Source organism: Pleurodeles waltl, chromosome 2_1 (genome assembly GCF_031143425.1).
Source record: "Pleurodeles waltl isolate 20211129_DDA chromosome 2_1, aPleWal1.hap1.20221129, whole genome shotgun sequence".
Lineage (NCBI taxonomy): Eukaryota > Metazoa > Chordata > Amphibia > Caudata > Salamandridae > Pleurodeles > Pleurodeles waltl.
Genome location: NC_090438.1, coordinates 579,255,070 through 579,268,317, shown reverse-complemented (window position 1 = coordinate 579,268,317; position 13,248 = coordinate 579,255,070). Strand labels below are relative to the sequence as shown.

Below are 13,248 nucleotides of genomic sequence, written 5' to 3'. Positions count from 1 at the left end.
TACACAGGATTACTGTCTGGCGTGGGGAGGCAAGGACTTACCTCCACCAAATGTGGACAGAAGGGCCACTGGACTGTCGGGGACATTTGGATCCAGCTCCTGTGTTCCAGGGACCACACTCGTCAAGATGAGAGGGGACCTAGAGGACCGGTGATGCAGAAGTTTGGTGCCTGCGTTAGCAGGGGGAAGATTCCGTCGACCCACAGGAGATTTCTTCTTGGCTTCCAGTGCAGGGTGAAGGCAGACAGCCCTCAGAGCATGCAACACCAGGAAACAGTTGAGAAAACTGGCAGGATGAGGCGCTACAATGTTGCTGGTAGTCTTCTTGCTACTTTGTTGCAGTTTTGCAGGTCGATCCTTGGCAGAAGTCGAAGAGGGAAGTGCAGAGGAACTCTGGTGAGCTCTTGCATTCGTTATCTGCTGAGATACCCACAGGAGAGACCCTAAATAGCCCTCAGAGAAGGATTGGCTACAGAGAAAGGTAAGCACCTATCAGGAGGGGTCTCTGACGTCACCTGCTGGCACTGGCCACTCAGAGGTGTCCATTGTGCCCTCACTCCTCTGCATCCAAGATGGCAGAGGTCTGGGACACACTGGAGGAGCTCTGGGCACCTCCCCTTGGGAGGTGCTGGTCAGGGGAGTGGTCACTCCCCTTTCCTTTGTCCAGTTTCGCGCCAGAGCAGGGCTGGGGGGAATCCCTGAACCGGTGTAGACTGGCTTATGCAAGGAGGGCACCATCTGTGCCCTTCAAAGCATTTCCAGAGACCAGGAGAGGCTACTCCTCTCAGGCCCTTCACACCTATTTCCCCCTTTGTTCTGCCTTCCTGGGACTGGGCTGCCCAGGTCCCAGGGGGGCAGAAACCTGTCTGAGGGTTGGCAGCAGCGGTAGCTGCTGAGAAAACCCTGGAGAGTGAGTTTGGCAGTACCCGGGCTCTATGCTGGAGCCCCGGGGATGCATGGAATTGTCCCCCCAGTACCAGAATGGGGTGACAATTCCATGATCCTAGACATGTTACATGGCCGTGTTCGGAGTTACCATGGTGACACTACATATAGGCATTGACCTATATGTAGTGCACGCGTGTAATGGTGTCCCCTCACTCACAAAGTCCGGGGAAATTGCCCTGAACAATGTGGGGGCACCTTGGCTAGTGCCAGGGTGCCCTCACACTAAGTAACTTTGCACCTAACCTTCACTAAGTGAGGGTTAGACATATAGGTGACTTATAAGTTACTTAAGTGAAGTGAAAAATGACTGTGAAATAACGTGGACGTTATTTCACTCAGGCAGCAGTGGCAGTCCTGTGTAAGAAGTGTCTGAGCTTCCTATGCATGGCAAAAGAAATGCTGCAGCTCATAGGGATCTCCTGGAACCCCAATACCCTGGGTACCTAGGTACCTGTAGCAGTCCCCACAGTATAGATACTCGGGAGAGGTATGTTTGGTTTTACGGTAAGTGTTTTTATTGGTTATTGAAAAAGGTACTATGGATATTTCAGTTAGATGGTTTAAGTTCTGTTTCTCCTTTGGGTGATGCGTTTCTCCCCTCTAATGGTATGTCCCTCTTCTTCTTCTCCTTTGGCACTGTGTGTGGTCGTCCTCGTAGGATCCCACCGTCAACCATAAAGGGAAAAGGAACAAATATCTTCTGTAAGTGGGATGACCACATGCATTCACGTCCTTTCTTAGTCTAACTACTGGGGAATGGGATACTGGGGGGGGGGAGGTGGTTCTGTGTCCGTGAGGATTGGAAGGTAAGTGCTTATTATCTTGTTCACTCGTGCGCAGTGGAGTTTTGTGGTTTCCACGTGCTCTTCAGGTGTCCCTTAGTTCCCTCCCTGTCCTCCCCTCACCCTTCCTCCCTCCCTTCCCCAGCTCTCTTCTATTAAAGTGCCCCTCCTTTTGCCCACAAGGACCGTACCTTCCAGAGCCACGACCCTCCGGGGTCGTGGCTGGCTCTGGGGAGTTCCTCGCGTCGGTCTCCGGTATGGTTGCCGATCGGTCCAGGCTTCCCGTCTTCGAGACCGGATCTGCTCCTCCGAGGTCCGCTGTCTTCGTCCTGGGTTTCTTGGGGCTTTTCTCCTCTCCGATAGTTTTCTCCGTCTCTCTGCTTCTCCTCGCCGCCGCCGCCACCTCGCATTCCTTCCTTCTCCTTCTCTCGGGAATTCCGCCCCTTTTGGCCTCCTTCCTCTCCTCCTGGCCAATCCGAACTGTCTTCGTCATAGGAGGTTGCCCCGGCAACCTCCCGATGCGTGCCTCGCTGTGAACGCGTTCCCAAGGCGACGTGGGAACGCGGAAGTGATGTTCCGGCCTCCTCCGGCATGGGGGAGGCTTCTCGATCCGACACGGAGATCGGGGCCACCCGGTCACACACCCTTCCCCAAGAACTGTCCTGTTCCAGGACAGGCGACGACAGGGGAAACCGAGACAGATAATCCGCGGGGGCCTGCTGGGATCCCGGAACATGGCGAACCTGGAAGGAGAATGGCTGAAGTTCAAGGAACCATCTGAGTATCCTAGAATTCGAATCCTTATGGGCAGCTAGCCAAGTGAGGGGAGCGTGATCTGTGAATAGTATAAAAGGCCGACCCAGTAGATAGTATTGTAAACAGTCCACGGCCCACTTGATGGCCAGGCACTCTCTCTCGATGATGGGATAGCTACGTTCTCTCGGAAATAACTTTCTACTGATGTAGACAATGGGATGGTCCAGCCCCTCGCTATCCGGTTGAGTCAGAACCCCCCCAAGCCCAACATCCGAGGCGTCCGTATAAAGGTGGAAAGGTTTTGAGAAATCAGGACAGTGGAGGATGGGGCCGGAGGTTAATGAGGCTCTCAACCGTTCAAAACTTGCGTTCTGTGATTCAGAAAAAGGTAAAAGCCGATTGGGATGGTGTTTCATAAGGAGATCCGTAAGAGGGGCTGCGCAGGTGGAGTAATGGGGAATGAACCGCCGATAATAGCCCACTAGCCCTAAAAATGAGCGCAACTCCTTTTTAGTGTGGGGAAGAGGTGCATGTAAAATGGCATCAACCTTCCGCGTTTGTGGTTGTAGGGTACCTTGTTTTATGCGATACCCTAGATAAGAGATGTCGGTTTTCCCTATAATACATTTCTTTGGATTGGCAGTAAAGCCGGCTGTCGTGAGAGTCTGGAATATGTGCTGTAGATGTACTAGATGGTCTTCCCAGGTCTCACTGAAAATCACCACATCATCTAGGTATGCAGCCGAGAATGTAGGATAGGGTTTTAAAATCCTATCCATGAGTCTTTGAAAGGTTGCTGGTGCTCCGTGAAGCCCAAATGGCAATACGGTGAATTGATACAACCCGGACTGGGTGGAAAATGCCGTTTTTTCTTTATCTTGGGTAGCTAGGGGAATCTGCCAATACCCTTTTGTTAAGTCAATTGTGGACATGTATTTTGCTTTCCCTAGTTTTTCAAGAACGTCATCTACCCTGGGAATGGGATAGGTGTCGAACAGAGAATTTGAGTTAAGTTTGCGAAAATCTATGCAAAACCTGACAGTACCGTCAGGTTTGGGTACTAGGACTACCGGTGAACACCAGGGACTAGTGGATGGTTCTATTACTCCTAAGGATAACATTTTTTTGATTTCTTCCTCGATTATTTGTTTTCGGGCTTCGGGAATGCGATATGGTCTTACTCTAGTGATAGTATTGGGGTTGGTTCGGATGTTATGGTGTATCAGGAAAGTTTTGCCTGGTTTTTCTGAAAACAATCTTTGCCATTGTTTTAATACCTTATGTGCTTGCCGTTGTTTATCCTCAGTTAAAGTTTCGTCAATTGAGGGTAGATCATCTTTCGGGGCTGGTGTGGTAGGGCAGAATTCAATGTCTAGTGTCTTGTTGGTGCATAGAAACTGGCCCATTCCTACGTTATGGTTTGGTTGTTCGGGTGCCTCCCATTTTTTAAGTATGTTCACATGATATATTTGGGTTTTCTGTGGACGGGATGATATTTCAACCAGGTAGGTGACGGGGGAAATTGCTTTGACTATCCGATAGGGACCTTGCCATTTTGCCAGGAGTTTGTGTTCAGAGGTGGGTCTCATTAGTAAGACTTGATCCTCAGGTTGAAATACCCGTAATTTACTTCCCCTGTCATAGTGGGACTTTTGGGTTTGTTGTGCCTGTTCCATGTTTTCATGTACTTCAGTCCATAATCTGTGTAGGTGTGTTCTTAACTTTTGGGCATATTCTAGCAAAGGAGTCCCCCCTTCCTCCGCCTCTGCCTCCCAGGTTTCCACAGCCATGTCTAACAGGGACCTAGGTTGGCGTCCAAACACCAATTCAAACGGGCTATGACCGGTGGATGCTTGTTCATGGGTTCGTATTGCGTATAATACTAACGGCAACTTTTGATCCCAGTCTTTCCCGGTTTCATGGATAATCTTCCTGAGTAGCGTTTTAATAGTTCGGTTATACCGTTCGACCAGTCCATCCGTTTGAGGATGGTAAGCGGAGGTTCTTATCTGAGCAATACCTAACGTTTTGCAGACCTGTTTCATTAAGGTGGACATAAAAGGGGTACCCTGGTCTGTAAGAATCTCGTGGGGAAACCCAAGACGAGCGAAAACATTAATCATAGCCTGTGCAACTGTTTTGGTAGTCATGCTGGTGAGGGGAATGGCCTCGGGGTATCTGGTGGCGTAGTCCACAATAACTAGAATATAGGTGTGTCCCTTTGATGAAGGAATCAAGGGTCCGATTAAGTCCATTCCTATTCTTTTAAAAGGGACATCGATAATCGGAAGGGGCATAAGAGGTGCCTTCTTAGGCCTTCCAGGTTCGGTTAACTGACATCGTGGACATTGTGTGCAATATCTTCGTATGTGTGCGTATATTCCCGGCCAATAAAACCGCCTGAGCAAATACTCTTCGGTTTTTTCTCTCCCGAAGTGTCCCCCCCCTGGTTGATTATGAGCTAAGGTGAGAACATGTTCTCTATAGGCTGTAGGTACTAGAAGTTGGTGTTTACGTACTCCCGACCTGGTGGTAGTCACCCGATATAACAGGTTTTTCTGTATAAAAAAATAGGGACCCACCTCCTCACTCTCTTCTGTTACCGCCGACCTCCAAGCATGGGTAAGGGAGGGGTCCTCTCTTTGTTGTTGGCAAAAGCTACTAGGAGCCTCATGTAGTTCTGCCACTATCTCTTCGATGGGCTTGGCACCTGATACCTTCCGGTATTGCTCTCTCTCTTGTCGTTTTTCTCTTCTGGATAACTTTCTGCGGTCTACTGAACATTCAATGTTACTATCTGAAAAAGGGGCCTCTATCCACCAGTCCTGGGATACCTTGTTATCTCTGACGTGGTCTAACAACTCTTGGAAGTGTATATAGTCCGTTCCAATGATACACTCCTCGATTAATTGTTGCATTATTCCCACCTGCAGGAAATCTCGATAAGGACCCCACCCGATCTGGAGTACCTTTAGGGGATATTGGGCCTTATCCCCGTGTATACAGCAGATAGACACCCATTGTTTCACTTCTGTGTCATCGTCGACCAGTTCTTTTCTAATTACCGATTGGCTACAGCCTGAATCCACAAGGGTATACACATTCTTCTCATTAACTGTTATCATTGTCTTGAACTTCAGTGCCCCTCTTCCTGTACACAGTACCCTACGTCTTGTCATTCCTATTTCCATTGGTTCCCCAGTTTCTTGTTTCTGGGGACACATACGTGCAATGTGTCCCCATTCACCACAATTATAACATTGGGGTCCCGTTGTAGGTGGTGCTTCAGGAAATCTACGAGTGGCTAGCTGATCGTGTGGGTTTTTCGCAAAGGTCTTTGGATTCGATAGGACCGGTTTAAGGGTGGACCGAGTTGGGAGGTTCCTGATATCTGTAGAACGATGAAAAGCGCAAGCTAAATCAATAGCTGTCTCAGTATCTACTTTTGGGTGTTGCCTGATCCAGTGTTTTGTGGACGGTGGTAGTCCTTCAAGATATTGTTCTAATATAATAGTCGTGATAACCTCCTCTCTGCTACTCCCAATGTGGCCTAGCCACTTCAGTGCTAAGTCTTTGACCCGAAAATAAAAGGTCCGGGGATCTTCGTTGGTGCCCCATTTAACTTTACGAAATCTAACCCGGTAGTACTCGGTATCGTGTCCTACCCTTTCGAGTATGCTGGTTTTTATATCCCAATAAGGTGTGAGACCTCCTGGATTCGCGGCTTGGTATGCTGATTGTAGGAGACCGGTCAACAAGGGGGCGACATACTGTCCCCATTTATCTTCCGGCCACAGGGCAGAGGATGCCACTCTTTCAAAGTTTGTAAAGAAGGATTCTGGGTCCTCTCCCTCTTGATACTTCTGTAGCACCGAACTGGGAACATTTGGGTGCACTTTGCTAGCGGCAATAGTCTCCGTGAGCTTTTTCATCGCCGTTTCATGTACTAGCTGATTATTCGCAAGTATGGTTGCCTGACTCTTTAAAGCAGATTGTAGGGCTTCTCGATCCTCTTTGGCTTCTCGCTGTTGGGCTTCCCATACCAGTTGTAAGTGTCTTTGCCCTTCTGCTAATTGCTTGACCATGGTCTCTAATGACGGATTTTTACTCATTGTGTATACTGTTTGGACTGTTAAGGCAGGGTAGGTAATTCTATCCCACTTCTGACACCACTGTAGCAGTCCCCACAGTATAGATACTCGGGAGAGGTATGTTTGGTTTTACGGTAAGTGTTTTTATTGGTTATTGAAAAAGGTACTATGGATATTTCAGTTAGATGGTTTAAGTTCTGTTTCTCCTTTGGGTGATGCGTTTCTCCCCTCTAATGGTATGTCCCTCTTCTTCTTCTCCTTTGGCACTGTGTGTGGTCGTCCTCGTAGGATCCCACCGTCAACCATAAAGGGAAAAGGAACAAATATCTTCTGTAAGTGGGATGACCACATGCATTCACGTCCTTTCTTAGTCTAACTACTGGGGAATGGGATACTGGGGGGGGGGGGGTGGTTCTGTGTCCGTGAGGATTGGAAGGTAAGTGCTTATTATCTTGTTCACTCGTGCGCAGTGGAGTTTTGTGGTTTCCACGTGCTCTTCAGGTGTCCCTTAGTTCCCTCCCTGTCCTCCCCTCACCCTTCCTCCCTCCCTTCCCCAGCTCTCTTCTATTAAAGTGCCCCTCCTTTTGCCCACAAGGACCGTACCTTCCAGAGCCACGACCCTCCGGGGTCGTGGCTGGCTCTGGGGAGTTCCTCGCGTCGGTCTCCGGTATGGTTGCCGATCGGTCCAGGCTTCCCGTCTTCGAGACCGGATCTGCTCCTCCGAGGTCCGCTGTCTTCGTCCTGGGTTTCTTGGGGCTTTTCTCCTCTCCGATAGTTTTCTCTGTCTCTCTGCTTCTCCTCGCCGCCGCCGCCACCTCGCATTCCTTCCTTCTCCTTCTCTCGGGAATTCCGCCCCTTTTGGCCTCCTTCCTCTCCTCCTGGCCAATCCGAACTGTCTTCGTCATAGGAGGTTGCCCCGGCAACCTCCCGATGCGTGCCTCGCTGTGAACGCGTTCCCAAGGCGACGTGGGAACGCGGAAGTGATGTTCCGGCCTCCTCCGGCATGGGGGAGGCTTCTCGATCCGACACGGAGATCGGGGCCACCCGGTCACAGTACCATATACTAGGGAATTATAAGGGTGTTCCAGTGTGCCAATCAGAATTGGTAAGATTAGTCACTAGCCTGCAGTGACTATTTTAAAAGCGGAGAGAGCATAAACACTGAGGTTCTGGTTAGCAGAGCCTCAGTGATACAGTTAGGCACCACACAGGGAACACATACAGGGCATACATTATGAGCACTGGGGTCCTGGCTAGCAGGATCCCCGTGACACAGGCAAAAACAAACATACTGTAGGCGGGCGGTATGCACCTCGCCTACCGAGATTCAGCCTTGGCGCCGACGGAGTCTTTCTTCACTCCCCATTACGCGTCGTCATGGAGATACGTGGGTCTCGCACAGCCGGGCACAACCGGACTTCCGGGTTGTCGACTCGGACAATGGAGAAGACGCCATAAAAACGGACGCCGCGGCAGAGAAAGGGGGGCAGACGAGAGAAGAGCAGACGAGAGGAGAAAACGAGAGGACCGAAAAATTTGAGAGCGTGGAGCCGCCTGTGGCCGAACCAAGGAAGAAGGAGCAGAAACCCTGCACTCACACCGGAGTGAGAGAAACCGCCAGAGAAGACGAAGAATCCTGCCACGACCCAGGAGGGTCGTGGCTAACCAACGTACGGGGATTATTAAGGGGCACCTGCACTAAAGGGGTAGGAGGGAGGAGAAAGGAGGGAAAAGGTACTGGGGAGGGTGGAAGGGGAACAGGGCAGCTTGGGTTGGGGAACTGAGGACTCGGGAGTCACAGAGCACGTCAACCGCCCTGCACTACTATGTCACAGCCCCGGTAATCGCCCAGTTTTTTTTTTGTTTTCTCTCTTTTTCTGACCCGAACCCCATAACATCACCAACCCCTGTCGTTCCTTTCCTCACACCCCTCCCTTATACTAATAAGATAACAAAGATAGTAACTTACCGTCCCACTTACCGAGACCTGTCCTATTGTTCTGCCGAGAGTCCACGGGCGTCCAGGAAGAAGCCGGCAGCAGACCACCCCCTACAAGAAGGACAGAAGGAAATATTGAGGACCTGCACAAACCACCTCACATGTAAAACAGAGACTCCCCGGAGAAAAGACTAAGGAGAAGACCAGTTTCTATTTGTTTTTGAACATTTTTTTTTATATAATCAATAAACCCTGGCTTTGGCCTTATAAACCCTTCCAAAACTGAGTCTGAGCCTCTGTACTATCGAGCCCAATATCCACGCCCCACCACACATACATACAAGTAAAAATGGGGGTAACATGCCAGGCAAGATGGTACTTTCCTACACTGGGTCCTTCAACAATTGTGTGATTTCTATTCAGGCTGCTAACCCTGATTCCTCTTCCAATTCTTTTGTCTCTTATGAGTGGTATTTTGTGCATCCTATCTTTCACAAGTTGCCTTCCATCACACTGATATGTGGTGGTCCTCAACATATGAGCTCCTTTCTGGCTACTCAAGCATGATACCAAAACTTTGCCCTCAGGGGGACACAACAAATACAACACTCTGTCAGCCATGCACTTTCCCTCATTGTAACATGCTACCCATCATAAAATGTTCTTCAGTGGCATGAAGTGCTTTATAAATTCTACAAAACAAATGCGTAAATTAGTGTTATATCCAAATCTGTCAACCTGACTAAGAGGGTCTCACTTATTTCAAACTCCCTCAATGTAGGCAGGGTGACACAGATTTTTTAAACTAACAATTACATTATTTTAGCTTCCTCCTGCAGTCAATGCAAAATAATTGGGCAATTAATTTCCCCCATTTTTTCCTAAATATCCGTATCTGTTGTTAAATGTTGGTATTGTATGTTATTGTAAATAACCAAAGGGAGGGAAAGAAAAGATCAGTTGGGGTCCCCCAACTTCCCTGAAATAATCCATCTGGGTGGTACATACACATGAGTGATTTTCCTATAAAACTCTCACCCTTCAGGAATCCCTGAAGGCATGCTTCATCATAGTGTTTTCACAAATGGAGTCTAATAATTCCACTGCGGGCTTCAACCTGATCTCTTATAAGGTGCACTTACAGATATTTGAAAGCAGTAAATAGTTAAAAGGTTGTCTGAGGCATACCTGCAGCAAATGTGATTATCAGAATATTGCCTTGGTAGTGTTAAAAACAAATACAGACACTATGTGGGGTCTAATTACCCAAGTATCCTCCCTCGCAATCTGCATGTTTCATCCTTCCTAAGAGACTCTGAGGCTTTCGTCAGGACCAGTATTTCAAGGATCCGTATGTATTGCCTAATCCTCACTAGGTCAAAATAGTGGGGAAGTGCCACTATTCGCACATCATGCTTCCATTAATACCATGTTAAGACTTTATGCTTATGTCCCGACCGGCTAAATTATCTGTGGGGATCTGTGGAGAGTTAAGACAAATCACCACACTCCTTATGATATATTTAGCTCTTCACTCCTTTTCTATCAATAAGGGAAGGTCAACAATCTTATAGTCAGACTCTAATTTTGTGTCAAATGAAGTGAAAAAAGAGAAACTGGGTTTATATCAATTTATCGCTACTTTTTTCTATAGTGCACAAGTATGCCCTCTAGAAGATAGAGTAAAAAACTTTCTAGCTTACACGTCAAGAATTTTCAATTCTATTAAGGACACGGAGGCGAGGATTATGCTTTCTCTTTCTTTACTGATAAATCACAGCAGCCAATCAAATAACAAGAAACAAAAAACTACACATCCCATGGTACTATAGTCCAGTATCACATGCACCAATCACTGTCTGTGACCTATCACATATCAAACATGAACCTAAACGTCATGTCCTCTTTCTTTGCGAAATCGATAACCTTGAAACGTCTGCACCGAGACGATCATATGAACTGAAGAACTCGACACCTTTCAGCCACTTCCAACATGACCGAGCTCCATAGAAAACTGGAAGTTGAACACCTTTCTAAGCGCCAACCGAAAATGATCTTCTCCGATATCCATCACTCAGATGATCAAGCATTCTTCTGATCTGAACCTAAAACATAATAATAAAAGGTAATACCTTATAATGTTGACAGTTAAACAAATATAAACAACCTTATTAAAGAACCCAGGGTGGACACAATAACACAATCTGTAATAGTTTTTCATTTATGAGCAATCAATAATATGTAGAACAAACCTCTACAAGGGGGATAATCCTCGCCTCCGTGTCCTTAACAGAATTGAAAATTTTTGACGCATAAACTAGAATTAATTTTATTCTATTTCAGGACCGGAGGCTCGGATTATGCTCGTTCAAAGCTGTTCAATAACAACAGAAGCAACATCAACTACTAGCTTATGATAGAATATCTTAAAAGTAGACTCAGCAGACCAATCTGCTGCTTTCATAATGTCTTCTAGTCTCGAACCCAAAGCAAACGTTTTTTATGCCATAGCCCCTCTGACAGAGTGAGCTCCAAAAATATTTATATCTATACCCGCCTCACTCATGAGCCATCTCATCCACCTAGCAAGAGTGGCTGAGGAAACAGGTTTAAAGGGTTTCTGTAAGGAAATAAGTAATTGACCATTTACATTCTGTCTAAACTCTTCAGTGTCTGCTTCATAATCTTTTAAGCATTGAACTACACATAATTTAGAATTATCTGGAAATTTAGGATACGTTACTGACCTGCAATTTGTCTTTGTTCTTTTGGTAATGTTAAATGAGACTCCGTCTGGAGAATATACTCTACCTGCGATATCTAAGGCCTTGACATCCGAGACTCTCTTACAAGATATCAGGCAAAGTAACATAGTTAATTTTGCAGAAATCTGTTTACGTGATAAGTACCTATTGGACGGCCAGTTCACTAGAAACTTCAAAATAATACTCACATCTAGTATGACCAGCTGAAATGGCAGATCTAAAGTTGTTGATGGTCCTGTAAGCCAAACCTGAAGAAGCTAACTCAGCAAGAAAATTAATAATCAATTCAATGCCCGATTCCACGGGATTACAATTTTTTCCACTTCACCAACTATTCCATCTACGCCAGGCTGACGAATATCTTCAGTGAGTGCTAGGGGCCCAAGCTTGTTTGATAAAATCCGTAGCCTGTTGCGAAAGGCCTGAGGAATCCCATCTCGACCCGAAACTAACCACGCCATCAACGTCAACTTCCCTGAGAGTATCAGTGGATGTTGATGGCCCTCCGGGTTCAATAAGAGATTCATATGAGGAAGAATGAGAAGAGGATGGGCACACGTCAGTTGTAGAGCAATTGGGAACCAGGGTTGCACCTCCAACATGGTGTCACTAGAATCAAATCTGTTTTCTGTCTCTGTATTTGAGCTAAGACTCTGGGTATTAATAGAAAAGGAGGAAACGCATAACCCTGAAACAGGGACCAATCCTGAAGGAAAGCATCTGTCGCTAGAGCAAGAGGGTGTGGACGCCAACTGAAATTTTTTGGCGTCTGAGTATTGAGACGGGATGCAAAGAGGTCCACATTGCAAGGACCCCATTCTTTGATTATCTGGGGAAAAATAACTGGATCCAGTTTCCAGTCGCTGGAATCCGTCAGGTATCTGGAGTTCCAGTCCGCAATAGTGTTCAGAGTCCCCGGAAGGTACTCCGCTATCACTATTAATCGATGTTTCAGGCAATAATGCCAACATTCCTTGGCTATCTCCGCTAGAAGACGGGATCTCGTCCCTCCCAGCTTGTTGACATAACGTACCGCTGAAATATTGTCCATTCGCAATAGTATGCAACAATTCGTCTTTTGAGGTGAAAGACTCTTTATAGCAAACGAGCCTGCTAGAAGTTCCAGGCAGTTGATATGAAGGGAGCTTTCCGTCTGTGACCATCTGCCCCCTGTCACAAGGGATCCGCAATGGGCTCTCCAACCCCATTGACTGGCATCCGATTCGATCACTACCTCTGGGTGTGATCCAAAGATGGCTCTCCCATTCCAAGCCTCCAGGTGTTGCAATCACCAATGAATTTCCTCTCTGACTTCTGTCGTCAAGGGGATCAACTCGGAATAACTCAGACCCTGCTGAAGGTGTCTTATCTTTAATCTCTGTAGAGCACGATAGCATAAGGGGGCTGGGAAAATTGCCTGAATAGAGGAGGTCAACAGACCCACTAATCTGGCAATGGTCCTCAGAGAGATAAATGTGTTTGCTAACGCTGCTCTCAATTCCCTCTTGATATTGCGAATTTTTGCTGATGGTAGAACCAGGAGAGCTCGGACTGAGTCTATCCTGAATCCCAGAAACTCTATCATCTAAGATGGATTCAATGACGACTTCTGCGCATTGATCAGGAAACCCAATTCCTGTAATAAAGTGACGGTCCAGTTCAGGTGTGTTAGGAGAGCGCGAGGGTCCTGAGCCATCAATAAAATGTCGTCCAGATATATGATCAGTCTGACCCCCTTGGTTCTCAACGATTCTACAACTGGTCTCAACAGTTTCGTGAAACTCCAGGGGGCTGATGAAAGGCCAAATGGGAGTGCTTTGAACTCCAAACAATGGCCTCTCCACAGAAACTGAAGAAATCTTCTGTGAGGGGGAAAGATTGGAACTGATAGATACGCGTCTTTTAGGTCTAGTCAGACCATCCAATGTCCCTCTGAAAGAATGTCTCTCAACATGTGGATTCCTTCC

General features: G+C 47.2%; 1 long non-coding RNA gene across 1 annotated transcript; it reads right to left on the bottom strand.

Annotated features, from left to right (window-relative positions):
* Window positions 1-8,580: 8,580 nt before the first annotated feature.
* LOC138259026 (uncharacterized) lies at window positions 8,581-10,611 on the bottom strand. The gene is made up of 3 exons (XR_011198624.1): window positions 10,546-10,611; window positions 10,443-10,491; window positions 8,581-8,627 (listed from the first exon to the last, which is right to left on the bottom strand). It is a non-coding gene; the product is annotated as an uncharacterized lncRNA (long non-coding RNA).
* Between the last annotated feature and the right edge of the window lie 2,637 nt (window positions 10,612-13,248).